An 11,790-nucleotide genomic window follows, 5' to 3' on the forward strand; every position below is an offset into this window, starting at 1 on the left:
TCTAAGAGAAATTTTGAAGAGCAGACTTTCTGGCACCTGGAATAGTTTAACTGTAGCCTTGCAGTGCTGCACGATGTGAAAAATGTGCAAACACATGCATTTTTAAGCCAGAAAGTTGAAATGGATAGAAATCAGCCCAAAAAGGTTAATAAAATTACAGTTTCAGAGCTGGAAACATGATGTTGCTAGTCCTTTAGCACTATATCTCCTAAGACAGTGTACAAACTGCCTTATGCTCACAGATAATGAACTTTAAACTCAACAACAATGATTTCATCTGTGAAAGGTGTAAATGCTTAATTAATCTGGAAGCTTCCATCTCACCTAATAACTTTCTTTGTGAGCTTCATTCATTTCCACCACAATCTTTCTCTAATGACACCAAAATATATTCTGGTGAGGATGCAAAACAATCATTCTGCAAAGTATCCTAGAAATAAGAAGTTTAAGTCTTAGAAAACTCTAGACAATCATTTGCCTTATGCATACTTCCCATAAGAGTCGGTCTGAACATGACCACTCCAAATCTATCACTTTGAACCACAGCAGCAATAGAAATATTTTAATAATAGGTGACTTGTCAGGCATATTGACTCATCACACACAATGACGAGCAAGGAGAGGATTCCAGTGAGCTGACTTTCCAACATCAGGAATTCTGACATTACAAGAGTCCTAAGGACTCTATTGACTGACAGATATGACTACAACATTGAAGTGTTACTTGTGGGAGTGAATGACTTGAGGTATAAAATCCAGAGGGATATGGAGGGAGACATGTCAGTACTTTCCATGCACATTATAAATCCTGGTAAGATACTAGTTCTAAGTGGAATCCTTCCTTCACTACAAATGATGCATAGTTGCAAAAAAAGATAATTGTCTTCAATAATTTGTTAAATAGCTGGTGTCATTCTGAGGGAATTCAGTATGTGTCACCATGGGATGAAATGCTCAACAGTCCAGCTTGCTTTGCTAAGGCTAGCCTGCACCTCGTTTCAAGACTTTTGCAAACCCCTTACTGCCCCCTTATATGTTCATAGGTAATTACTAGGTTATTAATCTGTTAGGATCTTAAAAACAACATAGCCTTCCTTTTCAATGGTAGCTTTTAGTCCCATCATTTATCTATGAATAACCCAGCAGTGGGCAGAAAAGGTATATGTTGAGACATTTACTTTTTGCCCCTTTTCATAAGGGGCATGGGTGCTGATCCGTGGGGGGGGTGCTTTCCCATCCATTCATCCAAATGACATTTGAATACAGTGAGAGAAGTACATGGAAGACAGTTCCATAGAAGCTGTATGTATCCTCTGTGATACATAACTATCCCTTCAGCATGTTCTATTTATGTTGCAAAATAAAATTCACACCTCTTGAGTGGGTGTTAACACTACCATTAGACTTGCAAATATGTAACAGGTCTGATAGGATAGGGTTTCAGGAGTGTGTGCTGTCTTTGTGATATTTACAAGAGAAGTCATGCTTGCTGAAGGATACTGTTAAATATTTATTGGCATATAGATTTTGCCCAGAGTTCTGACACCAACTATTTATTTTGGAAAAGGCCTTATTGGAGGATCTTGGTGTCCCCTGGGGAGTTTATGGTGGCACTGAATTTACAGTCATCTGCAAACTTGGTCAGCCATCAGCTCTTACCATTTGCTTTGACATCTGAAAAATACATGTCAAAGAGGAGTGGCCCAAGGACTGAATGCTGAGGTATACCACTAATGGCAGATCTTTTGAAGGTGGTAGAGTCACCCACCCTGATTTCCTGTGTTCTTATTGAGTCAATTTGCTATCCAGTGGATTATATATGGATTTATATTAAGCTGTGTGAGCTAATCTGATACCTTAGTGTGGGATAGTTTTAAACATCTTTGTGAGGTCTATATATGCAGTGTATACTGATTTGCCCCCATTCATTGCTTCAGTAACCTTCTCAAAGAAGTCATCTAGGTTGAGTTGACAGGATTTGCCCTTGATGACTCAAAACTAGCTTGAGTCGAGAGTTTGTAACTTACCTAGTATGTCCTTGTTTTTAAACCTTACAGATGAGGCTGGCAAGGTTTATAGGGTGATAATTACCCAGGTCTGTTTACCTGGGGATGACTGCACAGGATGATGACTGTTATCATTAAATCATCCAGTACAAAGCCTGTTTGGAGACATATATTGAATGGCCTCGGTGGAGATTCTAATATGCTATTTTAGGCTGGCCAGTAGGCAACCTGGATGTTATTTGGCCCCCATACAAATAGTGTTCTTGGCTTTGGATAGTCTCTTCAGGACTTGTTCATGGGAGGTTTGAGGAAAGGGTGTAGATGTGGTTATGTGATTTGGGAATATAGGATAGGAGAGGAGGGAGGTGAAATTTAAGGCAAATTATTCTGCTAGTAGATTGGCTATGTTCTCAAGGTCAGAGTAAGTGACATCATTAACTATTAGCTCTCTGCAATGATGGGGATTTTTTTTTGAGGTTTGCTGTATAGTTAAAGAAGGCTTTGTAGTTGTCATTCACCTGGGTGGCTATTTTTATCTCATATCTGGCTTTGGTTGATTTGATCAGGGTCCGGCATTCCCTGTTAAGCTTAGCAAGACCATTTTTGGCATCTTGAAAGTTACACTTATTTTTCAGTGCCATGATTTTTTTTTTCTTTTATTATAGTGCGTGTTTACATTTGGGTTCCACCACAGGGCTGTATTATTAAATTTGGTCTTTTATTTAGTACGGAGTGCGACCGATGCCACACTGCAGCTATTCACATGTGCATAGAATTTGACAGTAAAGGATTCCACATAAGCAGTGGGATCATCAAGTTGGAAGGGAATTTCATATGAGCCAGGTCATCACACAGTTTTAGCATATTAGCGTTAGCATAATCCCTGAATACCAAGTTATTAGAAGATGCTTCCAGCTTCAGTCATATGGTGAATGTAACTCACTTGTGTTCTGATTTTATTAGGGAGGAAATTGCAATTGGTGGGGAGCAAAGCTGCCCATATTGGTAAAGACCAAGCCCCGGTAGGTGCACAGACTAACTGGTCCAAAGAGTTTGCATTAATGAAGTCCAGAAATTTGTGGACATACTGTTTTGAGGATGTATATGTCTACCAGGTAATGGTGGGATAGTTGTAGTCTTCCAGGAGAATGGTGTTTGGCTTAATGTATGACTCCATCCTAGTCAGGTAGGAGGTGTGGGCTGAGGAGGAACATAGAAAGGGTCCTATGATTAGCTGTGATATGATAAAGAGTTTTGTTAATAGTAATTTGGACATGGAAGCTTTCTATGTCATAATCTTGTCTTTCAACTCTGGATGTGAAGTGTTTTTAAGAATATTGAGACACTATCTCTTTTAGTGCCTTCATCTAATGCAGTGGGCCTGATCATCTGGTAAGTACTGAAACCCTGCACTGATGGAATGCTTTCATTGGTCTTGAACCAGGTTTCTGTGATGTTACATATATCAGTGTCTTCCTGAGTAAGGAGTGTTTGTAGGAAGTGGAGATTTTTTGTTTTGTTAAGGCTTCTATTATTGAGTAACTGTACCTTTATGTTATTCAGATTTTGTTTTGTTATGTTGGAAGTTTTAGAAGACTTACTTTTCCTAAAAAGGGCACTGTGGAGGTGGACAAAAAGAAGTTATGTCTTACCATAACGTTCCATCTGAGTGGTAGATCTTTATTCATTCTTTATTATTAGGACCTCATTTCTGTCCTCGGAACTAAATCGAGTTGCTGGCTACTGAGATTTCTCTGAATACATCAACTGGACATAAGCTGATTTAAGTATATTTTCTGCACTTATTTAAGATTTGAGTGAGTAAATATTGTGTGTCTTGCATTCAGTAAATATTGTGTGTGTCTCTGAATATCTGTAGTAGTTGTTAGACTGCTGTGAAATTTCTTTGTTAAGTGTTAAATAGCTTGGGGGTTTCTGCTAGCTTTAAAATCTGTGTTGGTTACATTTCTAGTAATCATTTTAAATCAAGTTGCTGGCTACTGAGACTTCTCTGCATACATCAACTGGACATAAGCTGATTTAAGTATATTTTCTGCACTTATTTAAGATTTGAGTGAGTAAATATTGTGTGTCTTGCATTCAGTAAAAATTGTGTGTGTCTCTGAATCTCTGCAGTAGTTCCGCACCCCCCCTCCCTGTTTCTTGTTGTGGTGTTAATCTTGTGTGGCTTTGGAATTGCCCACCCCTGCTGTAAATCTTTTTTTGCACACTCCTCCTGGACCCATCTCATTCGCTCACTCAACTGAGTACAGTGAGATCATATTTTGATTTTGGATACTCTTACCAGTCCCATCTCCTCTGCAGTGTACAGACAGAGCACTTGGGAAGGGCATTCCCCTATAGTATCTTAATCTGCTCTGTTTCCTCCATCTCAAAAAAAAAAATTTTTGCACTTCAACTGCCTTACTGTATTTGTGTTTCTTCCTATTTTATTAGCTTATTTTGCTTTTGCTTCTTTTAACATTTTAAAGTGGAACCTGTGTGTTGAGAGACAGCCTTACAAGACTATCTGCAAATATATAGAGCTGAGTATATTTTTCTGTATTATTCTGTATTATAGAGCTAAATTGTTGCTTAGATATCTGTTGGCTTACTGTTCTGCAAATATACAGAGATCAGTATATATATTTTTTGGTTTTATAATTTGCAATCTGATTCCTCACATCTCTGTTGAAACTGGGTCCTCCCCCTCCCTGTTCTTGGTTGTAGTTTAAATTTGGTGGCTTTTGCAGTGCCCACCCCACTGTAGATTTGATCTAGGACACTCCCCCAGTCCCATCTCTTTACCGCATTCTACCTAATAAACCCTTTCTGCACTTGCTTTTAGTCCTTTTTAATTTAATTACAATTTTTCAAACTGTGTGTGGACTAATACTGCTACATACTCAAGTGTGCCAGCTTACACTGCATGTGAATTGTTTTTAGTACTGTTTTTGCTACTTTTCTGAAAAAAAAATGTATCTGCTTTTACTGTATTTGTGTTTCTTCCTACTTTATTTTGCTTTTGCATCATCTTAAAAGTACTCAATTGTATTTATTACTGCTTGGTGTATCTCATTCTAAGCCTTTTAGTTTAAGCACTTGGGCTTCAGACCAGTTGTTTTACATTAAGAAGGTTTGTGGTCTGCACTGTGGTGGCAGAACAGGTAGCTTGCATCCTTCTTGTTATTCTAAAAGTGTAATAATTCTGGTTTAAGCACTTGGGCTTCAGGCCAGTTATTTTACATTAGAAGGGTTCATGGTCTGCACATAGTGCCTGCATATTTGAACTGCTTCTTACTGAAATTGGTACATTTGTATAACTTGAGCACTAATCCAGGCATTCTTTAAAGTATTCAATTGTATTTATTCTAAGTCTTTTGGATTAAGCACTTGGGCTTCAGACCAGTTGTTTTACTTTAGGAAGGTTTGTGGCCTGCACTGTGTGGCAGGACAGGTAGCTTACATCCTTCTAAGTTGGGAACTGCTGATTGAGGGCTCAGTGTCTGTTATTCTAAAAGTATATTAGTTCTGGTTTAATCACTTGGGCTTCAGGCCAGTTATTTTACATTAAGAAGGTTCGTGGTCTGCACTCTTGTGGGAGGAGAGGCTGGACTCTGCCCTTATGAGCTGGGAATTTCTGGTTAAAGGCTTATAGTGCCTGCATATTTGAAATGCTTCTTACTGAAATTGGTACACCTTGTTTGCTGTAGCATAGACTAGATCCAGGCCTGCTGAATCTAGCTTTGTTTGTATGCTTGTTGTTTGTTTGCTTGTTATTTCCCTGAAACGCTAATTCCACCTAAAACGCTGCTTTTCAGAGCTTCTGTGGATTCCTAGTGATATCTGCATTGCTTACTGTACTTATTTCCTTGTTTCACTTGAAAGAAAGTTACTGTTTGTCGTTTTTTGCATTTAAGTTACCTGTAACACATTGCATTTAAGTTATCTGGCACTTGCCCACTAAAACAATTATATAAGTCAGCACTAAAAAATTAAAAGCACTACACCCTCACAAACTGCCCTTAAGTACCTTGTTCCCCATTAGCCCTTTTTTTTCAATTATAAAGGAATTCCCAATACTATTATAGCATGTCCAAATGTCAGTTGTCAATCTCCTCTCCGGTCCAACTGGTGAATCTGGGAATCTTGAGGCAATGTTACAACTGCCTCATGTACACAGACAACCCTCTCCTCCTCCCAACAAATTCCAACACATGTGAGAGATGCCACCATATAGCCATACTGGAGGCTAAGCTCTCTCAACTCAGTACTGGCGTAACCAGTCAGGAGGAGAAGGAAACCACACTCACTACAATTCCAGTCTCAGATAGACCTACCACGACAGCAAACCAAACACATAAACATAAAAAAAAATACTTGGAGGCTCTAAATAAAAATCTGCCTAAGCAGCAGAGACCTCCAAAGCAGACACCCAAGCAACCGCTACCCCAAAACAAAACACGTACAACATATAGCTCACAAAGCCAGTGTGCTGAACAGTCACAGCCCTTAAGGCTAAACAACACACCTGATACACTTGTAATAGGTGACTCTATCGTCAGACACACTGACGTCCCATTCACCAGGCTGAACAAGGAGTAGGTCACGGTGAGCTGCCTGTCGGGCGCTAGGATCCACCACATAACACAAGCACTCAGGTCACTCCAAGGCAAGTACAAATATGACTCAGTCATTGTCCATGCTGGTGTGAATGACCTGAGAAGTACCTCCCCGGACTGCATGAAAAGGGACATAGAGGAGCTCTCTGAGCATGTAGCCCAGGCTGGTATGACCCTGACCTTGAGTAGCATCTTACCCTCACCAAGAATGAATCCACAATATGAAGACAAGATGATCAATTTCAACAATTGGCTTAAGTATTGGTGTCATTCAAAGGGGATCCAATGCCTGTCAGCCTGGGATGACATGCTCGACAAGCCACGATGCTTCGCTAGGGACAGCTTGCACCTGTCACCCCTGGGCTTTCGGATATTGGCAAAGGCTCTTGCTACCCCCATAGTGCCTTTTTAGGCAAGGCTCAAAAGACAAACCCACCTCCATAGGTATCACAAGGGATAAGAAACTAAGAGTAATGCTACTCAACGCCAGAAGTCTAAACCTCAAGATGCATGCACTCGAAACTCTCCTTAGCATGGAGAACATCGATATCTGTGCAGTAACAGAAACCTGTTTCAAGGCTCCCGAGAGCACCCCAGCACTACCAGGCTATACCTCATACCATGCTTTTCGGCCCCAAAACTTGGACCGAACCACAAAAGGAGAGGGAGTATCAATATTTGTCAGAGATACTCACACCTCCAGGTTGGTGGCACAGCACGAAGCATCAGAGACTATCCATGTGCAACTAACAGTGGGTAAAACTGCCTTCCAGTTTATAGCCTGCTACAGACCACCGTCCCAAACCCAGGAACCCCACTCGGCCTTCCTGAGAACACTGGAAAATATGAAGGTCTCTCCAAACACCATTATATTGGGTGACTTCATCTACCCAAACATAGACTGGGAGCATTACTCTAGCTCCAACACCCTAGCCCAAAGGTTCCTAGAATTTATAAACTCAAATGCTATGGAACAACTTGTTACCACTCCCACAAGAGGGGAAAACATGCTGGACCTGATCATCACCAACATGGGGACTCTGCTCCAGACCAGAAGTGTATCCCTCATTGATAAGATTAGACCATAAACTAATTTCACTGGATATTCACATCCCGACTCCACCCCCTGCCCTGAAAACCACAGTGAAAAACTTCTCTAAAGCAAATTTCACACTCCTCAAAACCGAGGTGGAATCCTTCAAAGCCCCCGGGCCTGTGGAAAATACTGCCCAGACCGCAGAATCCTTTATAAACACATTCTATGAACACCTTCAGGAATGCATGGATCATGCAATCCCAAATAAAACCAAGTCCCAATCCTCCAAAGGCAGACGTCCTGCCTGGTGGATCCCAGCCATAAACAAACTATACAATAGAAGGAGGAAGCTACTACATGATGGAGCAAAATCCCAAAAAGGGAAGGCATCTCTGATCAGTATTAGCAAAAAACTATGGGCACTCATAAAATCGTCTAAGGCCAGCTTTGAGAGAAAAATTGCACAGGACACTAAGGATAATCACAAGGCTTTCTTTAGTTATGTTAGGAACCTGGGTGGGAATTTCCAGATATGCTCAGAATTAGTCCAAAATGACAAAAAATACATCGAACCCACAGACATTGCCAACATCCTAGCTGACAGGTTCAGCGCAAACTTCTCCCTCCCCACCAAAAGGGCAAATATCTATCCCAGCAGAGTGCTGCCCCCCTGACATCTCAGATGCTCAGGTAAGAGCTGCCCTCTCCAAAGCAAAAAACACAGCATCAGTGGGACCAGATGGTGTCCCGGGCTGCATCCTACATGAACTCCAAGAAGAGCTAAACCCAAACATAAAACTACTGTTCAATCTCAGCCTTACAGGATATGTACCCAAGGAGTGGCGTACAGCAACAGTGGTCCCTCTCCACAAAGGTGGTGCCTCAACGGATCCTGGAAACTATCGCCCCATAAGCCTGACTAGCTTGGTCTGCAAAGCTATGGAAAGAATCATCATGGACCTCATAAATAAAGATATTGGGGACCTACAGACACTGGATCCTACCCAGTTTGGCTTTGTTAAGGGCAGATCCTGCCTCTTAAACCTGGTTGATTTCTTTGAAACAGTCACTAAGGCCATTGACGAGGGGAAGGTGGTCCACAGCCTACCTGGACCTCGCAAAAGCCTTCGATACAATACTCCACTCGGGCATTATAGATAAGCTCACTAGCTTAAATAAAAAAACCCTATGTCACTAGATGGGTTGCAAACTGGCTCAAGGACAGAACCCACATGGTTAGAATTGCTGGAGCCATGTCAGACTCCAAACCAGTTACAAGTGGCGTCCCACAAGGCTCAGTCCTGGGACCTCTCTTGTTCGGTATATATTTCTTGGAGGTACAGGCCAACATGGAAGGACTGTGGCTGCCAAGTTTGCAGATGACTGCAAACTGGGCGCCATAATCGACACTCCAGCTGACACAAGCATCCTCCAAAAGGGCCTCATAGAAACAGACAACTGGTGCCAGAGCCATGGCCTCAAGCTCAACAACAAAAAGTGTATGGTCATCCCCTTTGGCAAAAACAAAGTGCCCACAAATTACCACATAGGTGGTAATCCATCAGAAGTAATTCGGGACCTGGGGACCCAAGTTGATAGCAATCTCTCATTTGACAACCACGTGGCCAAAGTGGTTAGAAAAACATTTTATATAGCCCACCTAATCATGAAGGGATTCACATCTAGATCAGGGGAGGTCATCATGCCTCTTTACTCATCCCTCATCAGGCCCATAATTGAGTACAATGCCCCTTTTGGGATGTACCTTACCATACACTTGCAGCAACTGGAAAGACCTCAAAAGTACCTCACCAAGAGGATCAAAGGGCTCAAACAGATGCCATATGCTGCCTGGTTAAAGAAACTCCAGCTCTACTCAGTGGCATACCGCCTGCTCAGAGGCGATCTGTGCCTGACATATAAAGCCATGTCCAACCCGGAATTAATGGACATGCTGCACCTCAGAAAATCCAAATCCCATCGAGCTACACGCTTGAGAGACTTGAACCTCAGCACTGAAATAAATAGGACATGCTGGAGGGACAGATTCATAACCCAGAGGCTCCCTTCACTCTGGAATAAAATCCCAGTCCAGGTTAGGCAGAGTCCCTCATTGACTCTCTTCAAGAGGAATCTTGATGAGTGGATGGGAGATTGTAGGTTTACTCCGGGTATCACTTCTGTGTCACTGTTAGACAGAGGCATAGTATACTAACCTCGAAAAAGGGCATAGCAAAATTATTTTAAAATGGGTGGTGAAAGCCAAACACACTCTGGCTAGGCTTATAAATGCCCTAGGGCAGATAGCCTAGTATGAACCTATGAACCTATGAACTGATATGGCCGTTTCCCAGCTTGCGCAAGCCAAAAACTCTCAGCTAAGAACCTGCCCACAATGCCCCTCTCCTAGATACTCCAGATCGAGTTTGCCCACCCTAGATAAAGATGTAGTAATAGGAAAAAAGTAGGAGGCTCTGTCTGAGCAAATACCCTAACCAGGAGTACCTGAAGTCCACCAGGAGTCCAGGCAGGGGGAAGGAGGGCGGGAAGTAAAGAATGAATAAAGACCTACAACTCAGATGAAATGTTATGGTAAGACATAACTTCTTGATCTGATGTTGTAAATCTTTATTCATTCTTTACTGTTAGGACCGGGTCCTCAGCTACTTGAGACCTGGGTGGCCTTAAGGAAGGATATTCCTGAGCACCATAGAACCAAAAGATGCTCATCCCCTGGAGGCCAAATCCAATTTGTAATGAGATATGAAGGTATGAGGTCTTGCCCACGTGGCTGCTGCACATATATTATCCATACAGGCTCTGGAATGAAAAGCTACAGAGGTAGCCATAGATGTGGTAGAATGAGCCTTTATTCGGGAAGGTAAGGATAGTTTATTCGGTTGGTAGATAAAGGTAATGACGTCTCTAAGCCAAGAGGATAAAGTCACTTTGGAAACAGGTTTACCCAATCTGGGTCCTGCAAAGGCCACAAACAATTGGTCTGTTTTCCTGAAAGATTTGGTCCTGTCCAAATAACAACAAAGCTGTCGGTGCACATCAAGGGTGTGCAAAAGGTACTCCCCTGTATTAGAATGCCTTGGGAAGAAAACCTGCAGGTCAATAGATTGATTAATGGAAAAAAACAGAAATGACCTTGGGCAAGAAGGAAGGGTCAGTACGAAGGGTCACCCTATCCGTGTGGAAGATCAAGTAAGGACTCTTGACACTCAAGGCCTGCAGCTCAGATGCTCTTCTCACTGAGGTTAGTGCTACTAGAAGTATGGTTTTTCAAGACAAAAATTTCAAATCACATTAATCAAAGGGCTCAAAGGGAGAGCCTGTAAGAGACTGAAGCACCAGAGTCAAGTCCCAGGGATCTAAGAGAGGCTTGACCAGAGGTTTACCATGTAATACTCCCTTCAAAAAAGTCATACATAGGTGGTGTGACATAACTGAAGAATTTTCAAGACCATTATGAAAATTGGCGATAGCTGCTAAATGTGCAGTGATCATTGAAGCTGAGGCTCCTGCATGCAGGAGAGTAGTCAGGTATTGCAGAATCTTTTGAATAGGCATAGAGAAAGGGTCTAAGTTCTGGTCTTTGGCCCAAATAGAGAACCTAGTCCATTTACTAGAATAAACCTTTCTAGTGGAAGGTTTGTGTGAGGCCAGAAGAATTTCACAATCAGGAGATGGGATGTCAGGCAGTCTGGCAATCATTGGAAGTGGAGGAACCAGGCTGTGAGCTTGAGACTGTGCAGGATCGAATGAATCAATCCCTGAGGATGGGATAACAGGTCCTGGGAATGATCCAGGATCCATGGGCTGTGAATGAGATGAGGCCATAGAAATGGGAACCAGACTTGACGTGGCCAGTAGGGAGCAATGAGGATCACTTTGCTTTTCAACCTCTGAGCTTTCAGGAGAAATTTTGGAATGAGGGGAAATGGGAGAAAGGCATACAGAAGACCCGGGGGCCAATCGTGCGTTAGAGCATCCCTCTGTGGTTCCCCCGAGGGGGATCAAGGCAAAATAGCTCCTGCATTTGTAATTTAGGGGGGAACCAAACAAGTCGCAGCAAGGCTTGCCCCAATGTTGGAAGATCCGAGCTGCTATTACAGGACTG

Source organism: Protopterus annectens, chromosome 4.part0 (genome assembly GCF_019279795.1).
Source record: "Protopterus annectens isolate FY-2018-M chromosome 4.part0, PAN1.0, whole genome shotgun sequence".
NCBI lineage: Eukaryota > Metazoa > Chordata > Ceratodontiformes > Protopteridae > Protopterus > Protopterus annectens.